This window comes from Oryctolagus cuniculus, chromosome 14 (assembly GCF_964237555.1).
Source record: "Oryctolagus cuniculus chromosome 14, mOryCun1.1, whole genome shotgun sequence".
In the NCBI taxonomy this organism is placed as follows: domain Eukaryota; kingdom Metazoa; phylum Chordata; class Mammalia; order Lagomorpha; family Leporidae; genus Oryctolagus; species Oryctolagus cuniculus.
The window spans coordinates 27,106,226-27,130,482 of NC_091445.1; the positions used below are offsets into that span (position 1 = coordinate 27,106,226).

Consider the following 24,257-nt stretch of genomic DNA (forward strand, 5'->3'; position numbering starts at 1 on the left):
GTATTTGGAATGATTGTTACCAGTTATGTTTGTTTGCTGGCAGAAACAATATATCTACTTTTCAAAAATGCTAGAAGAGACCAAATGATGTCCCAGGACTTTGAGGACAGGTAAAGCAGCTTATCAAAATGCCTGAAGAAATCATCATTGCAGGCACATGGAATTATCAGGAGTGAGCTAACTGTTACTACCAAATGCATACAGAGTAAAAATTGCATTATTCAATCCTTATAAAGTGCTGCATTTAGCTGTGCACAGATGAATACTCTATCAATATTTTTCTCTACCTTCTTCCCATACAGCCCTCATGAATCCAAAAGGGGAGTTTTTTTTTTTCTTTTATCATTTAATCATCTCACAAATAATTAAACAACTTCAATGTAGTTGGAATCTCTATTGCCCTTGGAACATTGATAAATCTGACTCAAATATGCATTTGCAAAACCCAGTCAAACTTGCTGCCTTCCTTACCAACTCTATCACTAGCTCCTTGTGGACACTTCAGTTCTACACCAGCACAGACCTGGTACAAAACACTGCTGTCTGTTATGTGGAGGATACACACCATTTTAGAGGAGTGAAGCAGGCGACAGTAGTGACAGCAGTAAAAGAGAGAATTGGTGAGCTGTTTATAACAACACAGAAAGTGCATGAAGCAGTCTGAACAAAGATACATGGAAAATTAACTATGTCTTTTATTAACTTGAAACATCAGCAAATACTACAAGACTCCAATCCCAACTCAGAAAACTAGGGAATTCTGTGATAAGTATAATTAGTGTAAAGTTTGATTTTATATCCTGAAACTTTTTATTTCCTCGTTCCAATTTTGATGCCATTAATTTCTTTCTTCTCATTAATTGCTCTTGCTAATACTTCCAGTGCCATCTTGAATGAGAGTGGAGAAAGTGGACATTCTTGTCCTGTTCTGATACTGAGGGGTCACGCTTTCAACTTTCCCTCATTCAATATGATATTGGCTGTTGGTTTTTAATACACAGTCTTTATAATTTTGAGATGCTTCTTTAATAACTAATTGCAGAGAGTTTTATCACAAAGACGTGTTGAATCTCATCAAATGTTTTCTCTCTATCGACTAAGATAATCATATGGTTTTTGTTCTTCAGTCTGTTGACATGATTTATGACGTTTATTGATTAATGAATGCTAAATCACTCTCAAATCTCTGGGATAAATTCCACTTGGTCATGACATATGATTTTTTGATGTAATGTTGGATTCAGTTTGTTAATATTTTATTGAGGATTGTTGCACATATAGTCATCAAGGATATTAGTCTTTAGTTTTCTTTTTGTATTGTGTCTTGTTTGGTTTTGGTGACAGAGTGATGCTGGCCTCATAAAAAGCATTTGGAAGAGTTCCATCCCATTCAATATTTAGGAATAATTTGGAAAGTATTAGAGTTAGTCCCCTTTACATGTTTTTAAAAATTCATTAGTAAAGCCATCAGATCCTGGACTTTTCTTTGATGTGATACTTATAGTTCCTGCTTCAATGTCATTGCTTATTGTAGGTCTATTTATAGTTCCTATATCTTCTTGATTTAATCTCATTGGATTATATATATCCAGGAATTTATTTCTTTGAAGTTTTCCAATTTGTCAGCATATGATTTTTGATTATAGTTTCTTATATTTATATTTCAGTGTTGTTGATTGTAATATCTCCTTTTTATCTCTAATTTCATTTTATTTGAGCATTTTTTTCTTTTCATTGTTAATGTGGCTAAGGCTTTGTTTATCTTTTGAAAATCTATTTTTATATTTTGTTGATCATTTAATGATTTCTAATTTCAATCTTTACTGAAGATTATTTGAGATCTTTCTACTTTTTAACATAAGCACTTATTACTGTAAACTTCCCTCTTACTACTTCCCTTACTGTTTCCCACAGGTTTCAGAAAGTTTTTTTATTTCATTTTTAATTTCAACACAAAGGCATTGATCATTTAGAAAGATGTTAATTTAAATTTATTTGGAAATTCTATCATTCTTATTGTTCATTTCTAGTTTTATTCTTTTGTGGTCTGAGAAGATATATGGCATGATCTCAATTTTATTGAGACTCAATTTGTGGCTTAATTTATGATTTATTTTTAAAAATGTCCCATATGCTGACAAGGATGATGTATATTGTTTAGTTGGTGGATGGAAATTTATGTCAATGGAATAGAATAAAGAGCCCAGGAATTTATCCACACAAATACAGACAACTTATTTTTGCCAAAGGTGTCAAGAATACATATTGGGGAAAGAATTATTTTCACTAACTGCTTCTGGGAAAATGATGCATATATGTAGAAGAATGATACATACAAACATAGATGTCTGGATTTCACTCTTGATAGTGTTTTAAATAATTACTTATATTATGCTTACTAATCTCAAAGACATACCTTGGTTTCCTAAATTATGTTTTAAGTGTATTTGTTTTAATTACTCTCTACTGCATTGAAACTTTGCTACAGTATTTTCTTGCAAAGAATAGAAAAATGATTTAAATTTTAAAACTACCAATTGGATATAAGGTTTGAAATTTTAAACACTGAAAATTCTAAATAAGTAGATATATTCATATTTTTTTTAAAAAAGTAGATCTCCACTTGTCATCTCATATAAAAATCAATTTAAATCAACTCAAGATGAATCAAAGATACAAATGTAATACTGGAAACATGAAACTGAAAATATTGGGCAAATTTAAAGATACTGGTTTAGGTGTTGACTTCTTGGATAAGACCCTAAAAGCACAGACAACAAAAGTAATGGGATGGTAACAAACTTCAAACATCTACACAGCAAAGGAAACAATCAATACACTCAACTGAAAGAAAATATTTGCAAGCTACTTAGCTAACAAAAGATTAATAGTCAGAATATTTCAGCAACTCAGCAGCAAAAAAACAACCAAACCAGTTAAGAAATGTACAAAGGAACTGAATAGATGAATTCTCAAGAGAAGAAATACAAATTACCAAAAAATCTATAAAAAATGCTGGACACCACTAGCCATCAGGAAAATGGAAATCACAAGCACAATGAGATGAGATATCACCTCATCCCTATCAGAACAGCTACTGAAGACAGAGAGTAGCAAATGCTGGAGAGGATGTAAAAAAAAAAAAAAAAAAAAAAGAACTCTTATTCACTGTTGATGGGAATGTAAATTAGTGCAGCCACTGTGGAAAACAAAATGCAGATTTGAAAAAAAAAAAACACCACCACAAATAGGGGCCAGCACTGTGTCTTAGCAGGAAAAGCAGCCTCCTTCAGTGCTGCATCCCATATGGCACCAGTTCACGTCCTGGCTGCTCCACTTCCAATCTATCTCTCTGCTATGGCTTGGGAGGGCAGTAGAAGATGGCCCAAGTCTTTGGACCCCTGCATTACATGGGAGACCTGGAATAAGTTCTTGGCTCCTGGTTTTGGATTGGCTCAACTCTGGTCATTGTGGCCATCTGGGGAGTGTGAAACAGGGGATGGAACACCACTCTTTCTCTCTCTCTCTGCCTTTCATTCTCTCTCTGTAACTTTGCCTTTCAAATAAATAAATAAATCTTAAAAAATAAACAACTACAAATTAATGTGTTTGATTTGGTAATGCCACTACTGGGTATATACAGAAAATACATAAACCTATTATGTCGAAAACATACCCGTTCCACTCTTTTCATAGCATCATTACTCACAATAGCAAAAAGATAGAATCAACCAATGTGTCCATCATTAGATGAATGAGGAAAGATCATGTGGTATAGATGTGCAGTGGAATATTATTTATAAAAAATCCTTTTCCTTGTAGCAAATTTGGAACTGGAAGATATCATGTTGAGTGAAATAATCCAGACACAGGAACATAAATACTGTTGTATTTGATAAGAAGGTGCAGCGGCCCAAGGACTTGAGCTATCTTATACTGCTTTCCCAAGCCATAGCAGAGAGGAGGTTCAGAAGAGGAATAGTTGGGACTAGAACCAGTGCCCTTATGAGATGCCTGTGTTTCAGGCCAAGGCTTTAACCCCATGGGCCACAGTGCCAGCTCCTTGCTTCAGCTTTAACCAGGCTTCCATTTCAGAAGGGTCTGTCCTGGAGAATCTACATTCAGTCCTTCAGCTTCCCCAAGTGAACACTTACCATCACCAGTGGTCTTTCTAAAACCACAGCTGAACTCTTCTTCTTCTTCTTCTTTTTTTTTTTTTTTTTTTTTTTTTTTTTTTTTGACAGGGAGAGTGGACGAGAGAGAGAGACAGAGAGAAAGGTCCTCCTTTACCGTTGGTTCACCCTCCAAAGGCCGCCGCAGCCTGCATGCTGCGGCCGGCGCACTGTGCTGATCTGATGGCAGGAGCCAGGTACTTATCCTGGTCTCCCATGGGGTGCAGGGCCCAAGCACTTGGGCCATCCTCCACTGCACTCCCTGGCCACAGCAGAGAGCTGGCCTGGAAGAGGGGCAACCGGGACAGAATTCGGTGCCCTGACCGGGACTAGAACCCGGTGTGCCGGGGCCACAAGGCGGACGATTAGCCTAGTGAGCCGCGGCACTGGCCTTGAACTCTTTCTGAAAGGAAAAAGGAGAGCCCTGGCCAAGAATGTGCCAGTCAGGTGTATTTGTGAATGTGGCTTGGCACATGGTAAGCACTCAATCGATATCTGTTGAATCACTGAATGTTTTTGTTATTATCTAAACAACTAAACTTCTAAATTTCTTCAATGTGTGCACGTTACTACCTGTACACATCGCAACTTATCATCCCACTTATTTCTGGTCACATGCTGGGTCATGTGCTATGTTCAAGGACGTAACAGTTACCAAACAGCCACATTATGTGAGGTTACATTCATGAGAGGTATAGGGAGGAAAAAATACTAATATGCTGTGTTAAGAAGGTAACACATGAAAATAAATTAATTGGGTAAGGAGAACATTGGTAGTAAGGTAAAGCCACTCAAATAAGGTGGCATTTGAGAAAAGAACACATAAGCCATGTAAATATCACAGGGGAAAGTATTTCAGGCAATAACCTAAATGGAATATGTGCTTCACTTAAGATTGTGTTACACAATATATTGGCACTGTACACATTTTGGCTTTTTCTCTGAGTGAAACGGATATGGGATGGTGAATTTTGGATGGAGGGCAGATGTGATCTGGTCTTTTCAATGGGATTACCCTGGCTGCTGGTTTGAGAAATAATGTAGGTGAGAGAAGGATCACGGTTTGGTACACACTTTTAAGATTGTATCTTAAAGAATTTCATAAAATGTGACAACTGAAAAAGCCACAAGCCTAGGAGTGTATCATGTTGATTGTGCTACCATTTATTGAACTAAAATTTGAGGGAAATCTCTAAATATTCAACAACAGTTGAGTCCAAGCCAATCGACAGAAATAAAGTAAGAAGTTGTATGGGTCGGCAGGCAGTGATGTTGTTACTTCATGTAACTGAGATAAATTATAAAGCATGTTGTAAACATGAACCTAGAAAAAAAGACAACTGGAAACCCTATAGATTAAATTATTGAAGTAGTTTTGTTCTGACAAAATGAAATCAAAGGAAATTTGTACCTCCTTCTTTTAAACCCATCCCTTTTATTTGGATTGAATTACATTTATGTAATTATAATAATTCATTTTTTCTGTATACTATTTCTGGTCTATATGGATTGAATGCCTGATGTGTGTGATGTCCTTTGATAAATACTTATGATGATGTAATTACGGATTGCATGTATTTTACATTATCAAGGAATAGCCATGATTAGTTCTTTACCAATAAATGACATATTAGAGTCAAATTTGAATTACTTCACCTTCTTCCACTTATAATTTGTTCACTTATTGGGTTAAATATCGTTTTAGAGAATACTATAGTTTTTCTATAGATCTTCTGCATCGATTAACCAATAAATCTTATGGAGACATCTTTACGTGGTCCTTCAAAAGTGACCTCCATCTATGTGCAGGTCATGTTTATTCTGTGCCCCATGAGCCAAACTTAGAATGGTATTATCTTCTGTTTCTGTGTTCAAATAGCATTCAGTAGTCAGTGATTTCCACTTCCTTTTGTTCAACACTTGCTGATGTTTGTTAATTCCATGTCTATAAAATCATCAATGACACACTTCCATTCATTTTGCATCAATAAATATTTATTGCCTGAATTTTCTAGTGACTGTATTAGGAGAGTTTTCTGTAGTCATTTGACTCAGGCTTTCAGTGTCTACACTTCCAGGTTTTGTTTCTTGAACTTCTGACAAACATTATGAATACATTAAACTCAATTGTTTTGCCTACTCTACCAACCACAATTATGCTGCATTTGAGGCTTAAGACACTGTAAGTGTTTTTGGTCCCCAGTCTCATTACCTTCCTAACCTTCTCAGCCTCCATATGTATGCACCATCTGTTAAATCCTAAGCACTTTCTGACAGAATCCAAAGCAGTATCCCAGTATTCTCTTTCATCAGTCTCAGCAATTACATTTGTCAATTTGGGAAAGTGAAATGATTTGAAGTCATAGACGATCGTTGTGAATTTCACAAGCACATTAGGGAGTCTAGGGCCACAACTGTTGGTCCCTCCTAGTTTGTATTATTCAATTGTAAAATTCAATTTAATCTGCTCTGTTTCCTCACACTCAAAATCCAATCTTCTTAAAAACCTGCTTTCCTTGCTATGCTTCTTAGCTTGCTTAAGATGCATGTTTGATATGAGCCAGGGCATCAGCTGCTTTTCAGAAATTAAATCATTAGTTCCATTGTTTTATTTTCATCTCATGTTTTTACCCAATTACATATTTTGCAAAGTTAATTTCATCTTATTAATGTGTTCAATATAATCTGTTCAAATGATATGAGACTTTCACATCTCCAATAAATCTCCTGATCCCTTCTTGAATCCTGGCGATGGCAAAAGTGAGGTCATACCTCCCACCTTTTACCCTCTGGGCCCCTCAGAAGCCTAGTGAAAAGACTTGATGGTCTCTCCTCATTTTCCCTTGTTTCTTCTCCTAGAAAGCAGGAATATAATTCATCTAGGCTTGGTGCTTTGTCAACCTTTAATAGCTCTAATTGCCTAATTATCTGCTCGGATGCAATTATGAAACCTCCATACTGAGCTTGTTTCAGGGATATGCACACTGTTATATTGCTTGACTATGCGGCAGTTTGCTTCATAACCAGGGTACATAGCATCTATCAATGATGAGAGACGTTGCATGCCACACTGTTCTTTGCTTTGGGTCAAAGTGTCTGTCTTGTCTGAGTGCTGAAATACTAGAACTGATCAATCTAAACTTTTATCATAGATTAGACTCTAAGAATTTCCATTTTTATTTTGATTCTGTGAATTTGCTTGAGCTATGGCAATGTGCCCCTTACTTTCTTATGACATTCTGTGAGCAGCCCATCTGTGAAAAAATTGGTGTGAATAACCTTGTCCACATTTGAAAAAAATGAATAAAAATAGAGACCACAAATACATAACTTAACAAGCAAATTTTGGCACATGTATTCAAATGATCAGTGATAGAATTTTCCCTTTTAATTGTATTCAACTTTCATTTAAACCTTATTTTCAAATTCTAATAAGTTGATTGCTACAAAACCCTAGCTTATCCAAAATTATTGCTGATGATATCACTTCTCAGAGTTGCACAGCTATAGGCTCCATGAAGTGCCTTCTGATTAGAGATATAAAAATAAGGTGCCCACTTCTTTCAAAGTGTAATTGATTAAAATAAATTTTTAGATATTTAGATAATTGTTATCACGACTCATTGGATATAAGTCTTCTTAATTATGGAAAAACTTTTAGATTGGCTACCACACTTTAGATAATTATACCTTCTATAATGTTGTATAATATTTATTTTAATTTAATACTATGATGGTGCTAACTCCTAACTCTCATTTTAAAAAGCCAGTACATTTTTAAACATATAGCATTCATATAACAAATACGGTTTTGAATCCATGAGTGACAGCAAATAGAATAAAATAGGAGATTAGAAAAGGAAACATTTATTTTCACTACAAGTCCTGTGTATAATGGATAGTAGAGGTGGCAAGCAGTATAAGATAGCAATTCCCACCCCTTAGATTTTATAATTGCTCAGGTTCTCTTTTCTCCAAGTCCTTTATAGTGATTAATCCAATTCTATACATTATTCCTTAGCAACTGCCAAATAGATGAGGATAATCAGATGGAGAGTTATGCCAGACTCCAGTTGCTATCCTGCTGGCTGTGATGGTGTAAAATTCTGACTGTGCAATTTTGGCAGTACTATCGTATGATTGGATTGCTTTGGTGTCTTTATTAGTTTTCTATAACCAAATGAATTATCTCACAGTTTACATGGGCCAGGAGTCTGGATTTGACTCAGCTGGTCCTCCTCTCAGTGTGTCACAAATCAAGATTTAGTTCTCTGTGAAGCATGGAGCTCACATCACAGCCTATGAGGGTTTTGGCTGAATTCAGTTCCTGTACCATAACATTCTCTAGTGGTATAATGGATATGCAATTCCTGTGGCTACTGCACTGATACACTGCATCTTGAGATTGCCTTCCACGCTCTACCATGTGGTCCTCCTCATAGATGTTGACAGTACAGCTGTTGCTTCATTGAGGACAGTGGAGAAAATCTCTGTTACTTTGAAACTCCCTTTTAAAGCTTGGATTCTCAATCTCACTGTTTCTCTAGATATATAAAGATATAGATATATGTCTTGAGGTTGCCTTCCATGCTCTGCCATGTGGTCCTCCTCATGTATAGATAGATAAATATCTACATAAAGATAGTTATATATATCTATATAAAGATATCTATAAAGATATCTATCTATATAAAGATAGATATTTATATATATATAATGACATACATCTTTAAAAAGATATCTCTATATATATATCTATCTAATATATATATCTAATGATAGATATCTTTAAAAAGATTTGTGTATATATATAAAGATGTATATATACATGTGTATATATATTATATGTATATATACATATATATGTACATATGTATATATATTATAAAGATGTATATATACATGTGTATATATATAAAAAGATGTGTATATATTTATATACACATCTTTTTAAGTACTGTTGTTTGTTTGAAAGGCAGAGGATCAAAGAGAGAGAGAAAGAGAGAGAGAGAGATTTTCTGTTTGCTGGTTCACTCCCCAAATGGCTACAATAGGCAGCACTGGCACAGGCTGAAGCCAGGATCCCAGAACATCAGACTGACTGCCACATAGGTGGCAGCGGCTCAAGCATTTGGTTCTTCATCTGCTGCCTTCCCTGGAGCATGAGCAGGAAGCTGGGCCAGAGCAGCACAGCATTCCAACACAGATTTTTGGCTTTTATGTGGTGGTTTAAGCCATCACACCTGGATCCTGTTTTAAATGACTCCACTTCTGCAACAAAATGTATGCCATTGGAGACCATAAGAGTTAGTGAAATATGCCAGTCTCCAAAAGACAAATATCATGTTTTCTCTGATTCGTGATAACTAATATGGAGAGTACAAAAAATGTAATGTATATGAACAAAATTGACATCCTGAGATTTGGTTATTGTTTATAGCCCTTGTCTGTACTCAAGAGGAACAGTGGTCTATCTACATACTACTCGAATTTGTCATTTAGTGGACAATAAGTTCATGATTATAAAGTAAATTTAAAGTATGTCATCTCAAAAATTCTAAAAAATAAGAAATAAAGGATGAGGGCAGGTAGGTTTGTTATTATGTAACAAAATCTGTATATATGAAATGTTTGAAATATGTTCTCTTTAAATAAATCAATTTAAAAAAAAGAAATAACTCCCCTGATTAGGCTGGGATGACTCAAGATAATCTCCTTTCTAATTAGTTCAAAGTCAACATACTAGAGCATTAAATTACATCTTCAAATCTCCTTCATATTGTCAAACTCTGGTGGTTAGAAGTAACTCACCTGTTTTGCTTATACTCAAGGGAAGTAGAGTTTACAGAGTTGTGCAAGGTAGAAACTGCAGGGCCATCATAGACTTCAGCCAACCACAGGGTCAATACCAATGAGCTATTTCTCCATTTATCTTCAGCTCTGAACTCACTGCTCATCATTTTCTGCCCACTGCATTCAGCAGCTTGCCAGTCACTGGGTATTTTCTATAAGCAAGATGAACTGGATGCTCCAAGGGTACAAGAATCTCCAGCTATGTGTTAAGGGAAAATAGGGTAGTGAAGAATAGAGAGTGAATACCACTCTTCAGCCTTTAGACATGCAACAGCCACACATCAGGTGGTGAAGAATTCAGTCTCCAGATACAGACAGACCTGGATTTGATCTCCACACCCGACAGTTCCCACTAGATAACCTTGACAGCATTACTTAACTGTTTAGTTTACCTTTAATAATAGTACTGTCATTTAGTTCAAATATATATTTATATATCATATATATGACTATATATGATAAATACATAAAATATATAAAATTTCCAAACCTCGACTAGTACATAATTGCCCAAGTAAACAATGGCTATTACTACTAAAAACAAAGACCATTTATGTTCTCTTGTCAAGGCACAAAGATAAATGTTGTAGAGATTATTATTGATGTGGTATCAGAATGAACAGAATATGAACCACTTTATGAATTACACACAATCATTGTCACACAGTTTCTACTTCAAGCTCCCATAACTAAGCAGAATGGGAGATAGAGCAAGCATGTCCACCTTCATGGAACAGATAAAACAAAGAGGGAAATTTTAATTTCTTGATCAGCTACCTTATCTACACTAAGAAATAACTACCAATTAGAGAGGCTTGTAAATGAAAATACACCCATTGAGAAGCAGAAAATCTGATTTCTTGATATGAGTCATAGGGCTCCCTCCCCACTGGTCAGGAATCATAAACAAAGGGTTTTCCTTAAGAGTTGAGGTTTCAATTTATTACATGTGAAATTCTTCCTGCGTATTTGATATTATAAAATATTATACTTTAATTATTTTACTATGCTATGACTTTACAGTTATATATTCTTCCAATACTCACATAAATGGAAAATAAAATCCTATTTCTCTAAATAGACAAATGAGTCTACATGTATTTTATAGTTGCCTATTTAAAAGGAAATGAAAAATCATAGGAACTGGGAAGTGAGATTTTGGAATAAGAAAGTATTCTGAAGAAATTATGAAAATATGGTTGTCTTTCAGGCCCAATTATATGTATTGTTTTACTATGAAACATCTTGGAACTTCATGAAATTATTCAATTTAATAAAATAAAGTAACAAATTAGAGAAAAATTTTGTAAATGGGTAAATAACTGTGATAACAAGAAATTGTATATAAATAACTATGAAACATTGTCAGGTAGTCAATTTAGCAAATATTCTACTTCGTCTTGTGGATATCTTTCTGACTCAAAGAGATGTTAGTATCTAAAAATTGAATGCCCATGTCTAGTCTTCATTTTCTAGTCATGTGTGAAAGGGAACTACTGCATGGAATAGGATCCTACAGCTGCCCCTTCAAGCATTTATGAGTTAAACATTTACTAAATATGGAACAGAACTCTTAGCACCCCTTGCTTTAATTTATTTTTTTTTCAATGTCATGCTGCTTGTAATTTTGAATAACTGCTTTTACCTGCTGTGAGGAACAGTAACCACTGAGCATTGTGTTTTTGCTCAAATCCTATTTGTTGTTATGGAAACAGCATCTCTATTAAGTTTCCTGCTGCCGAACTGCTGTAGAAAATGTTACTTAAAATGTTCACCAGCAAAGGAAAGGGGCAAAGTGAATTCAAACAATACCTGACTATTCCTGTTATGTGACATGAAGACATTTGAAATACAAAATGTAAATAATGATGACTGGGCAACTTCATTATAGCAAATCAATGCATTGACAAAAGAAAAAGACTATTGTGTAAGTATGCAGATGAAAATAAAAAAGGACTAGAGTGGGTTATTCAATTTTATAGGGTTCAAAATGGTTTGGAGTTTATATAATAAAAGGTTGTTGATTTGATGGTTTCATGGGAGATGAAACATGAGGCTCACCTAGGTAGAAAGCTGGACTAAATTTTCTGTTATTCCAGGCATGTTCTTCTTCACAAATGTATCTGTATTTAAGCAACACAATTTCATGTCATTCATTTATTTTTAACACATGATAATAAATGTTTTAATTTACTTGCATAATTATACATCGAGGATATTATATAAGACTGTGCATCTTATATGTAATATACATTTGAATTTATAATCTAATGGGCTGCATTGGATACACTTCAGCATTTCAAGCTCTGTATCATATATTTAAATGATAAAGATAAACATAAAATAAGTGTTCAATTCCTATCACACAAAACTTTCATCCGTTTATCCTTTGTTTCCATGGAGAAAATCTAAAAACAGCACTTGTTTACACAACATAATTGAGTGTCAATATAATTTCTAACAGGGAAAGTACACAATGCTATATGGTTTCAAGTTGTACTAATGTTCTCTGTCAACATTCATAAAATGGAAGTGACTGTCTCTGCCATTTATTCTACAATTTCTATGGTTGAAACTGTGCTAAATCTTTCAGAGACAATATTTTATTTAAGCCTCTTTTAAACCATTTGAAGTTGGTAAAATCAATTTTTTACAAACAATAAACAAAAAAACCCAAAATACCAAATATAATCAACTTTCTCAAGAGCAAGTTGGAAAGAGATGGTGTAGATATTAGCTGAGGTCTTAGTTTCTTTAAATACCATTCAATAAGTACATTTAAGGTAGAATTTCTGCACAATGGATACTCAAATGTGGAAGCCTAACTTTTCAATCTAACTTGCAGGGGGTTGGGAGGGGGAAAGCTTGATTGGATTATTCAGAAATTGGCTTCAATCCTTATTTTATTTGCTGTGTATATTAAGTTATTTCTTTATGTAGGAAATGAATAGAAGTAGGCTGTTTATTTTTTACTTAATTATACAATAAGTAGACCTAGAAATACTGAATACATTTTCATGAATAAAGTTTTGATGATCTTTTTCATGTCAATTATAGTTACTATTTCCTATATTTGGGTGTAAATGTTTAATTGTATGTGTATATGTGTACATGTAAAGTACATAGTTTAAAAGAGAATGAGGCTCAGAAAAATACATTTTAAAATCAGAAATAACCAACAGTTGTATCTTTAAGCATCATAGACACATTGATCACATACATACTGTGTTTCCTGATTTGAATAGCATGTATCCATTAGAACCTTAAGTATTATAAGCTATGCCACACAATGTTGAGTCTAGACAATAAAATTCTGATTTCCTTTTCACTACCTTTACCTTACAATATGTTGTAGAATGTTCATTCATATTTTTAAAAGAAAATAATTGCATTGTATGTTAATTTCTTTGAAAATTTCCCATTATCTAAATCCCAGCATTAGTTGGTGACTTGTGCTAATAAGCCTACTGCATATATTTGGATTCTCCAAACACCAACTTGTTTGCAGTGAAAATGTTGACTTTGAGTCATAGAAATTATGGCCATCTCTCAATATGAAAACACAAATTCTTCAGAAATGGTTCCCAAAACTATAATTTTTATGATTACTGGAAAGAAAGTGGTTCTAAATGATACCTAAAACAAAACATTCCTGCTGAGTATATATGCAGAAACCATAGTCCAGAATAAAATATGTATACTTTCTTACACACCCATCGCATTTGTGGAATGAACAAACACCAAATCAGCACCAAATAGGAGGGTTACCATAAAACTGAAGGAAAACGGGACTCTTTCTGTGCTCTTACTGTTCACAGTTGCCTCTAAAATCTTAATAGCATTCAGATTTTGCAAAAGAAAACAGATTACAGCATGAGTTATGTGAATTTGAATAGCAACAAAGATAATAACAGGGGAAGTGAACGCTGTGATATTTCCCTCTGAATATCACCCAGTCCTGCAAACTCATCTTTAGGCTGAAAGATTTATTTATGTGGTTCCTGAGAATTCTGCTGCAAGAGCAGCCTGCAGCTCTCTCCATAGTGGTCTAAAAGGAGTCCCCACTCCCCGATCATGCCCTATTCCCAGGGAAGCCTGAGTGTGATACCTGAACCATATGCAAGTTAAAGGGTGCTGGTCCCAGTTGCAGTGTAACACAGTGTTGAACGATCTTTCCAGTTGCGGGGTTCCTTGTGGTAAATGCTGAAAAGTTAGTTGAAACTGCATCACAAACCCACTATCTTCTGCAGAATTTGTTCCCTTGAAATCCAACCTGCAAGAAGAGCTAACACTTATCCAAATTTTTCCCTCTGTTATTTCCTGTATACTTGCATCTGGTTTTCCAGATGAGAAAGCCAACTTTACAGAGAGGATAAGTGATGAGCTTTGAAGGTATACTCTAAGCAAGTCAAAAACAAGCTATAGAGCCCAAAAGTCTGGCTTCTGAGTACACACTCTCAAACATCAAGAGACAGAAAAAAAGGTCTTCCTTCCGTTGGTTCACCCCCCAATGGCCGCTGCGGCCGGCGCACTGCGCTGATCTGAAGCCAGGAGCCAGGTGCTTCTCCTGGTCACCCACGCAGGTGCAGGGCCCAAGCACTTGGGCCATCCTCCACTGCACTCCCTGGCCACAGCGGAGAGCTGGCCTGGAAGAGGGGCAACCAGGACAGAATCTGGCGCCCGGACTGGGACTAGAACCCGGGGTGCCAGCGCCGCAGGGGGAGGATTAGCCTATTGAGCCGTGGCACCGGCCCTATTCTGTGCATCTTAATCCTGAATGTTAGGTTCCAAGAAGGCAGGAACCCTGGCTGCCCATGTCACCCTTATATCCCCAGAACATGGGACAGTGAATAGCCCATGGCAGACTGAATAAATGAATGAGTTGTTCAGTAGCTGTGATGTTCCCTGCTACCACTGCCTGACACTAGAGACTGCAACACTTAGGATGCTGTAGGGCAAGCAAAGTCCCAGGACATGGGCTCAGTATGGCAGTTAAGAGTGTGATCTGGGGGCAGGTGTGTGGTGCAGCAAATCCTTTTGCCACTTGGGACACTTTCATACCACCTTGGAGTGCCTGGGTTGGAGTCGCACCTCCACTTCCGATCCAGCTTCCTGCCAAGATGCATTTTGAGAAGCAGCCTACCATGAGCAAACCACCTGGATTCCAGTCACCCACATGGGAGATCTGGTTGGCATTCCTGATTCTTGGCTTTGGCTTGGCACAGCCTTAGCCATTGTGGGCATTTGGGGAGGGAACTAGAGGATGGAATCAATCCAGCTTTTTCTTCCTTTCTCCTTCCCTCTCTCACTGTGTCACTCTGCCCTTCAGATAAATAAACATAATTAAAATATAAACAGCGGGATCTGTGGTTGTGCCTCATTTATACCAGCTGTGTGAGATTCAGAAGCTGCTTAACTGCCCTAAGCCTGTTTCCCTATCTGCTAAGGGAGAACAACAGTGGAACATAGTGGCCAGGGTTGCTGGCAAGATTCAGGGAGATCAATATGAATATGGCATGCATTAAGTGCTGAAAGGACCCTGGCCAGTGTCATTTGGAAAGCTTTTCCCCACCTATCTTCATGTCCCATTTAAAACAACGAAGCCAAGTGGCCAGCACTGTGGCTCAGTGGGTTAAAGCCCTGGCCTGAAGCCCTGGGTTCAAGACCTGCCTGCTCCACTTCTGATCCAGCTCTCTGCTATGGCCTGGGAAAGCAGCAGATGATGGCCCAAGTCCTTGGGCCCATGCACCCACGTGGGAGACCAGAAGAAGCTCCTGGCTCCTGGCTCCTGGCTTCAGATTGGCACAGCTCTGGCAGTTATGGCCAACTGGGGAGTGAACCATGAGATGGAAGACCCCTTTCTCTCTCTCTCTCTGCTTCTCCTCTCTCTGTGTAACTCTGACTTTCAAAGCAATAAATAGATCTTGCTCATGGTGACACTTCCCTTCTGGTTTCTGCTCTTCCCAGGGCCTGTCAGAAATGCACACGACGGAAACTCAGATGCACTTTCAGGCAACGGAGACAGCTGCGGCCCACGGAGCCCTCAGGTGGACAGTGGTATCCGGGACACTCCCTTCCGGATCCTCCCTCATGAGGTCTCTGTGGACCTTCAGGGTTCACCGCCCTGGAGTCTCTCCCAGGATTGCCGCCTAGATATGGCATGCAGGGTTGTAGAGCACTCTTGCAGCAGAACCGCAGCGGATGTGGTCCAGGTACAGCAGGCTTGCGCCTTTGCTCCTGGCCAGGAGGAAGGACACATCTGCAGCTGGCCTGGCGGTTGCCATGCTGCTGATGTCCACGGCCCAATGTGGCATTCTTGAGGGAAGGGTATGGAATGTGGAGAAATGAAAAAGTCTTCCAAAGGCCCTAGAATTTGAAGTTGCGAAAGAAGGAGCAACTTTTGATGTGAAAAGATGTTGGTGAAGGGAATCCTCTATTAGGGAACTTGGAGTTTACATAGACCACTAGTTTTGATGTAAAAATATTGTCATACACATAAAAAAATATGTGCACATGTGTGCATACATATAATGCCATCCATACAGTGACACATGATTGGCAACTGGAATAGAAGCACATTAATTGCAGATTGTTATGTGCATAGAGAAATAGGTGTGGCCAAATGTGCTAGCACACTTGGTAACCCAGATGAGGTTGTCGCATGAAGAAAGAACCCATACAGTTTTATAAATGCCTTGCTGTATTTTTTTTTCTTTTTCTGTAATGAAATGTGTTCCTTGAAAAGTGCAAGGAGGGAAACACATGTGCTTAAATCTTCTCTGTGGTGGAAGTTATTTATTCATGAGCGCTTAGTATATTAGCAGGGTAATAAATAGCAGCTCAGACATATTCTGTTTTTCAATGCCATAAATGGTATCTGATACACAATGTATGCAATTGTATCAATTTATTAGTGCATGCTCTTCTCATTTGTAAATTTATGAATAAGATTTATTTGTTTGAAAGGCAGAGAAACAAAGAAGAGAGAGAAGTAAGATGGTAGGATGGTGGGAGGGGGGAAATAGAGAGACATACTCAGTCTGTAGGTTCATTCCCATAACGGCCTTCTCAGCAAGATCTGGGCCATGCTGAAGTCAGGAGACAGGAACTCCAACCAGGGCTCATTTGTGGGTGGCAGGGGCCCAAGCCCTTGAATCATAACCTGCTGCCCTCCCAGGTAGTTTAGCAGTATGATGGATAGGAAATGGAGAAGCTAGACTTTTGTCAGCCTTCTGATATGAGATGCCTAAGTTCCAACACAACAAATTTGTATGTGATATGAGGATATGTCTAGTTTTCTTCATTTTTTTAAACGCACAATTTCAAAATGACTAGACATCAGTAAATTAGAAAAACATATGTTGAGGTGGACACCTGTGGTAGCAGTTAAGACACAGCCTTGGACACCCACACCCCATAGTGGATTTCCTACTAATGTGCACCCTGGAGGACAGTCCATGGTAGTTCAAGTACTTGGGTTCCTGCACCATGTGGGAAACCTGAATGGAATTCTTATGGCTTCAGCCTACCCTAGTCCTAGCTGTTGTGGACATTTAGGATCTGAACTTTTGGATGAGAGATCTGTTTCGTGCTGTCTCTGTGAATTTCTGCTTTCAAGTAAATTAAGGAAATTTTTTTAAAACGAAAAATGCATTTTTGGAGTAAACATTGTTAATTTTGAAATCAAATAAATATTTCTTAATCTCAGAATAGTAATGCATATGGAAATATTTGATATGTTGCTTCCCACATTAATAGGAACACAGGAACTTGGATCGTTAGAACTTTTGTAGTGTGGTGTTCTGTGTAACATGATTTGAGACATCCGGTTTTAATTCACATTTAATATTTATATGTAATATTTAATTCATATTTAATATTCTAGTTATTTGCTTTAAATATAAACAAGTACTTTTGTGTCTGTTTTGGAAGAAGGATTGAGAAATAAAACTTTCTTTTGTTCATCATTTGGCGTGAACAGATTCAGACACCACCTTGGCTCTACCACACTCGCTTACATCAGAAGGAGTAACGGGAGAGGGAAGAATCAGCAATTTGTTTGACTTTGCATTCATTTTAGACTGTACATAGTTGCAATTTCTATCATAGAAGATTTTACATAAAGAAAATCTAATCAACTTCTCCTTTGTCTCTTTCTGCTGAAGCAATTAAGTTTTAACAGCTTCTGGATGAAAATGAAGCCACAATAACACCTCCCATGCTGTATGCCTATTCCAAATACAAACTGCTTATATGACTTTCTATAAATCACCCCCTTCTACCTGGAAATTGTGACAAATGCCTCATCCTGGGTCTCACCTCACTACCACCTGCTGCTCGGCATGGGAGAAAGGCTAAGAAGCTGTGTTATAATCAGCTTTGGAAAGATGCTTTGGTCCAATGCAGTTTGAGAAGAGGGAAGTAAACTCAGTCACATTCTTGGTTGGAACAAACTTGGGAAAAAGAGACAATGAAGATCCGAGTGGGGTGTGGCAGGAATAGCTATTTTATCCTGGACTTGTTTCTGAATTGATGTCATTGTTAGACCAGGGGAGAGCCAGGGAAACAAAGCATCCCAAGGCAGGTGCCTTTTTTACATCCTCTTTCTGATTTTCTCTTCTGTCCTGGCCATCAGAGGTGAAGTGGGACAACTGAGCTGACAGTGGGAAAGAAGCAATTGCTTGAAAGAACAGTTTATTAGTTCCCCCATCAGGAATAGTGATAGTTTTTGTTGTTGTTGTTGTTGTCATTCTTGCCCTCTTTTATCTCCATTTCTATTTTTTCTTATTTTTGGTTGTTATTTTATAACTTTTCAAATATGCAATTGTACCGAATGGCAGGGAGACAGAAAAAGGAAATGCATTAAATAGCCAAGAATGCAATCCAAAGATATGTCCTCAGGTTCTGTGTGCAGGTGCAAGCTTCATTTAGACATAGTTAATTTGGATGTTAAAGACATAATCCTACATTTATAAACAAATCCACACATCCTCTGCTGTAATTGTGTAGATCTGAAAAAAATTAACTGGATTAAATCAGCTAATTTAATAAAAACCTATTGTTCTAGGGGAAGCCTAAAACCTTTTATTTAAATTATCAATAGTGGCCTCAAACCTACTCTTCACAATGGACCTTTTTCTTTTTGAAGTCTGGATGCCAGCCATGGGTGCAATATAAGTTAATGCCAAGAGAGATCGTTTAAGTGTGGTTATTAAGGAGACTATGATTGATGGAGTTTGTAGCTGGTAATGCGATTCCCCTTTGGCTGTTCAGTGAACATGGGCAACAGATCAATATCTCATCTGCATGAGATTACAGCCACTTCTGACAATAGCAGTGAGAAGAGGTTAAAAAAAAAGAGCAACATATTTGGCTGAGATTCATAATCATGATGGCTATTCTAGTTTAAAATGTAATGTAGAAATAACTCTTTTAGAGAAAAATGATCTGATAAGAATTTTTGTTATAATTTTTGTTCAGCCTTCACCAGATTGATGTATGTTTACTCTTTTGGTTCATTTTTCTCTGTTTTAAACAAGATAGATCTTCTTTTTAAGCAAGATAGATATTTTTAAACAAGGTAGATCTTTAACATAGGCTGCAGAAAGCTGACAGTGCCTACATACTAAAGGAGATCACAGCCACTTTGACAAGAAATTTAACATTTCCCATCTAGAGCGATCTAGTGTGTAAATCACTTAGAATCCTTGAAAGCATGTCACGATTGTAGAAATTCTCTTTTAACTACTTCCATCACACTGATTGCTTGAATTATGCCCTGTGTCTGAGCTGGCATCATCCTATCTTCTCCTTCACTGGGGCTCTGTTCTCTTCCCTGGGTCCCTGAACCCAAAGGACGCCTCAGCAGCATAGCAGCCCATCCCCTCATCGTGAGTTTGAGTTCTACCGTGTCTGGTCTGGTTCTCCACTCTGACCCAGAGCTTTCATAAAAGGAGAGCAAGACTTGACCATGTATTTTTACCAGTCACTGTCAAACTACTGTATCCTTCTGCTGCTTCTACTCTAAATTTAAGGGAAACAAAGAAGGGCTGTGTGGGACCAGATTCTGTGACCAAATTTCTGTGTTTCAGTGGTGCAAAGAAAGTTGATGAGAAGCTTTTGAAACAACATGGGTTAGTATACAGCGACTTAACGTCTTTCTGTAAACAAGATGTTTATTTAGGTTAGATTTCAAGAAATGCATCTCAAACGAAATTTGTTGTCAAATTATTCCCTTTATGAAAATAGTATGAGGTCACCTTCCTATGTCAGTAATGTCTGCTCTTAAACAGGCTCAAATTTTTATTCAGTTTTGTTCAGTTCTGTGGGCTATTTATTTTGATGTCATAAGCTCCTAAATTCCTGGCAAAACAAGTAGAATTGAAAAGAAGGGATTATGAAGGTGAAAGCTTAGTAGAAATAAGGTTCAAAACAAGAGCAGGAAATCCATTTCTGGCATAAGATTTACTTATTAGTGTTGAATAAATTTGAGCTTTTTAAATAGCATAATAATGCTTTAAGTTGAATCCACATTCAAAGGATTTGTAAAATTGGTAAAATTTTCTTTTAAAATGGACTTTTATCCTTATACAGTCATCTTTGTTGTAGAAGATGTAGTGACCCAGCACCAGGCAGCTCCTCCAAATTTTACTAAGTCCTCTGGAAATCTAACTCCAACTGATATTTGCAAATTGAGGCTTCAGTTTGCTTATTAATGTGCTTGTGCTTGAATATTAATGGCATGCACACAAAGATGCCTGGGTGAAGAAAAAGCAAATCAAATAATTGAACAGTTATCTACCTTGTGGGGCTGACCAGCTAGTTTTGATTGTCTCTAACAAAAATAGTTCCAAATTAATCATCCCTTTCAATGCATATTTGCTAAGCTTTTAGCTTTTCTTTCTCTCCTTTTATTTTAATGGAGTGGGGAGGAGGATCGGAACATAATGGAGTCCACATGTACTTTGAAAATTCTCTGAGGAGTAAAATCATTTGTAACCTACAAGGCATCCATCTAAAGCAAGTGAAAATGAGCCACACTTGTCAAGAATTAGAGAACCAAGTGCTCTTTTTGAATTTGTTCTTTTTTAAGCACAGTGTTTGTCTTTGAGAATTTACTTCCAGGCTCAGTTCTGAGGATCTATTGCATTTTTGAATTTAGACTTAGAGTAACAAATGGTTCTATTTCAACTTCCATTCCGGAACTTCATATTCTTCTATATTTTGTTCATTTAATCCTCTGAACTGACCATGGTTTTGAAAGCATTTCCTGAGAAAAACTAGACAACTTTCAGTTTTAATTCTTTTCTGTAAGAAAAGAGACTCGGAAAAATGTATCAACTTTATTGTGAAAAAAAAAAAAAAGGAGTGGACAAAAGATCTTGGTATAGGTAACCTCAGTTACCATTCATGTACTGTGCTCTAATCAGGTGTAAAATATCAAATTCTGCCGCTAGTGTTTCCAATGTGTGTTTGTGTGTGTGTCTGTGTGTGTATACGTGGGTGTTCAAAAAATATTACAGAAAAAAAATTAAAAAATAAATTCATGTTGGTGTAAAACTTTTGAAACACATAAGTAGATTTTCATAATAAACATTTTCTGCCCCCTAAATATGTAAGAAAAGGGCTCAAAAAGTTTATAGAAAATTAAATTGGAGCAATGGATTAAGCCACCAACTGCTATGCCGGCGTCCCATATGGATGCCAGTTTGGGTCTTGGCTGCCCCACTTTAAGTCCAGCTCCCTGCTAACACTCCTGGGAAAGTAGTGGAAGATGGCTCAAGTATTTGAGCCCCTGCACACTAATGGGAGACCTGGATGGACTTCCAGACTTTGGCCTGTCCATTTCTGGGCATTGCTGCCATTTGGAGAGTGAATCAGTAGATGAAAGATCTTTCTCTCGCTCTATCTCTGTCTCTCTATCTTTCCATCTCTCTTCTAACTCTGCCTTTCAATTAAGCAAATTAATAAATAAATCTTAAAAAAAGAAAATGAATGTATTTGCAAGAATGAGATGGCTGGGTCGTATGGAAGATCTAATTTTACTTTTCTGAGCAATCTCCATATTTTCTCCGTATTTTCTTTATTGAGGAATTACCAATCTTCCATAATTATCACCAACAGTGCTTTAGGGTACTTTTTTCCTGCATCTTCACCAGCATTTCTTATTATTTTTAATTTTAGGTGATAGCCATTCTAACTCGGGCAAGGTGATACCTTATTGTCGTTCTTACTTGCATTTACCTGATGGCTGGTGACCCTGAGTATTTTTTCATGTGTCTGCTGGCCATATATTCAAAGGAGATGAAAGCAGTATATGAAAGAGTTACTTGCACTCCCATGTTTATAGCAAAACAATTCACAATAGCTAAGACAAAGAATCAACCTAGATGCCTGTCAAATGATAAATGGATACAGAAAATTTGTGTATGTGCACCCGTGTGTGTGTGAATAATGGAATATTACTCCACCATTAAAAAGAAGAAAATCCTGATATTTGCAACGAAATTGATACAACTAGAGATCATTATGCTAAGGGAAATTAGCCAGACCCTCAGACCTCTTAAAAGAAAAATATCATGCTTTCTCTTATTTAAAATATAGAGAGGATAAAAATTGTGTGGATGTCAATCATTTGGTTATAGTTATAGATACTGTTTCACCCAATAATACGTAAATAGCAATATGTTCTTGTTTCCCATCTTAAAAAGAAAGGAATGGAAAGCAAGGTGAGAGTGAGGACTCTCAAGAGACTAGCAATGCTTTGTTCTTAATTTAAACATTGGTAATTAGGGTGACCAGATGACAAAAAAAAAAAAAAAAAAAACTCATTGATGTGTTCATTTCAATGCATTTCTTGGTATGTATATTATATTTTAATAATTGTTTTTCAAAAAAAAATGGGTGGTGATGCTGTGGTATAGCAGGTAAAGCCACCGCCTGCAGTGCCAGCATCCTATATGGGCACTGGTTTAAGCCATGGCTGCTCCAATTCCAATCTCTCTGCTATGCCCTGGGAAAGCAGTGGAGGATGGTCCAAGTCCTTAGGCCCCTGTACCCACTAAGGAGACCTGTAGGAAGCGTCTGGCTCCTGGCTTCAGATTGGCTTAGCTCTGGCCACGCCATTTGCAGAGTGAACTAGTAGATGGAAGACTCTCTTTCTCTCTGCCTCTGCCTCTCTTTAACTCATTCAAGTAAATAAATCAAATATTTAAAAAAAAGAAAATGGAATTAGAAGATAATGAGAATATTTATGAAATTTTAAAGCCCATTTACATGTAACTTGAACGCATACACGATGGCATAGGTATATGTGTGTGTGTGTATGTATGTGTATATATATATATATATATATATAGTGATTCTGAATGGCAATGGCAAAGGATTAAAGTCTATGATCCTCTGCTAAGATAAATTTTGAACCAATATTTATTTTTCCCCCTTAGAGCCACACTTGTATTGCTGAATAATTGTATGAGACCAACTATTTGTTCTGAAAATCTTCCAGTAACCTGTGAGCAAAATCCTATCCAGATCTGACCTAGAAATGCTGGCATTCACCCCAGTCAATTTTACTAATTCTGGAAGATGTATATTCAGGAAGAATATTTGCAATTGGTTAAACTTTAAAGTTTCAAGAATTGACTGTAAAATGTGCATCAACTCAACCTTTGTGTATTAATATTGCCCAATCTTGCTTGTTCACCCTAAATCACTAGGGTAGGGGAATTTCATGTACTTTCAGCAGGTGGCTTTATTCTGCCTTGCAATACACATTCTCATGAGAAATTACGCAGACAAACCTGAAGAGAAATAATTTTAATCTCTGAATTTGTCTGCCAATAGAAACATATTGGAAGCTGCCCCTCTGCACTATCCCCACCCTCCCAGGGGTTGTAGTGTGGGGGTAGCTCTGAAAGATCCAACTTTATAGGTCAGTATTTGGCTTTGAGGCTCCAGATCAGTGCTTCTCAAACCAACTGCAGTGAAGGAAGACTTCATTTTCCTCCTCATCCTCAGGGACTCATATTTTTGTAAGATATAATAAAAATGAATGACCAGAAAAATGATCACGGATTTGGATGTCACAGAAATGTCAATTTGCAATTGAGGTTTCTAAATGCTGGAAAGTCATTCTTTTAGGGCGACTGATACCAGCTGCAATGCTTGAGCTCTTATGTCAATGGTAATAACTACAGTAAGAAAGAAAAGTAAAAGCAACGGAGAAAGAGA

At 36.9% G+C, this 24,257-nt stretch overlaps 1 long non-coding RNA gene across 1 annotated transcript in view; it reads right to left on the reverse strand.

Annotated features, from left to right (window-relative positions):
• LOC138845229 (uncharacterized) overlaps positions 1-24,257 on the reverse strand; it is a 134,607-nt gene that overhangs the window by 18,861 nt on the left and 91,489 nt on the right. Inside the window, exons 3-4 of the long non-coding RNA XR_011382123.1 lie at positions 12,087-12,148; positions 9,984-10,224 (exon numbers count right to left, since the gene is read on the reverse strand). This is a non-coding gene — a long non-coding RNA (uncharacterized lncRNA). The remainder of the gene's footprint in view (positions 1-9,983; positions 10,225-12,086; positions 12,149-24,257) is intronic.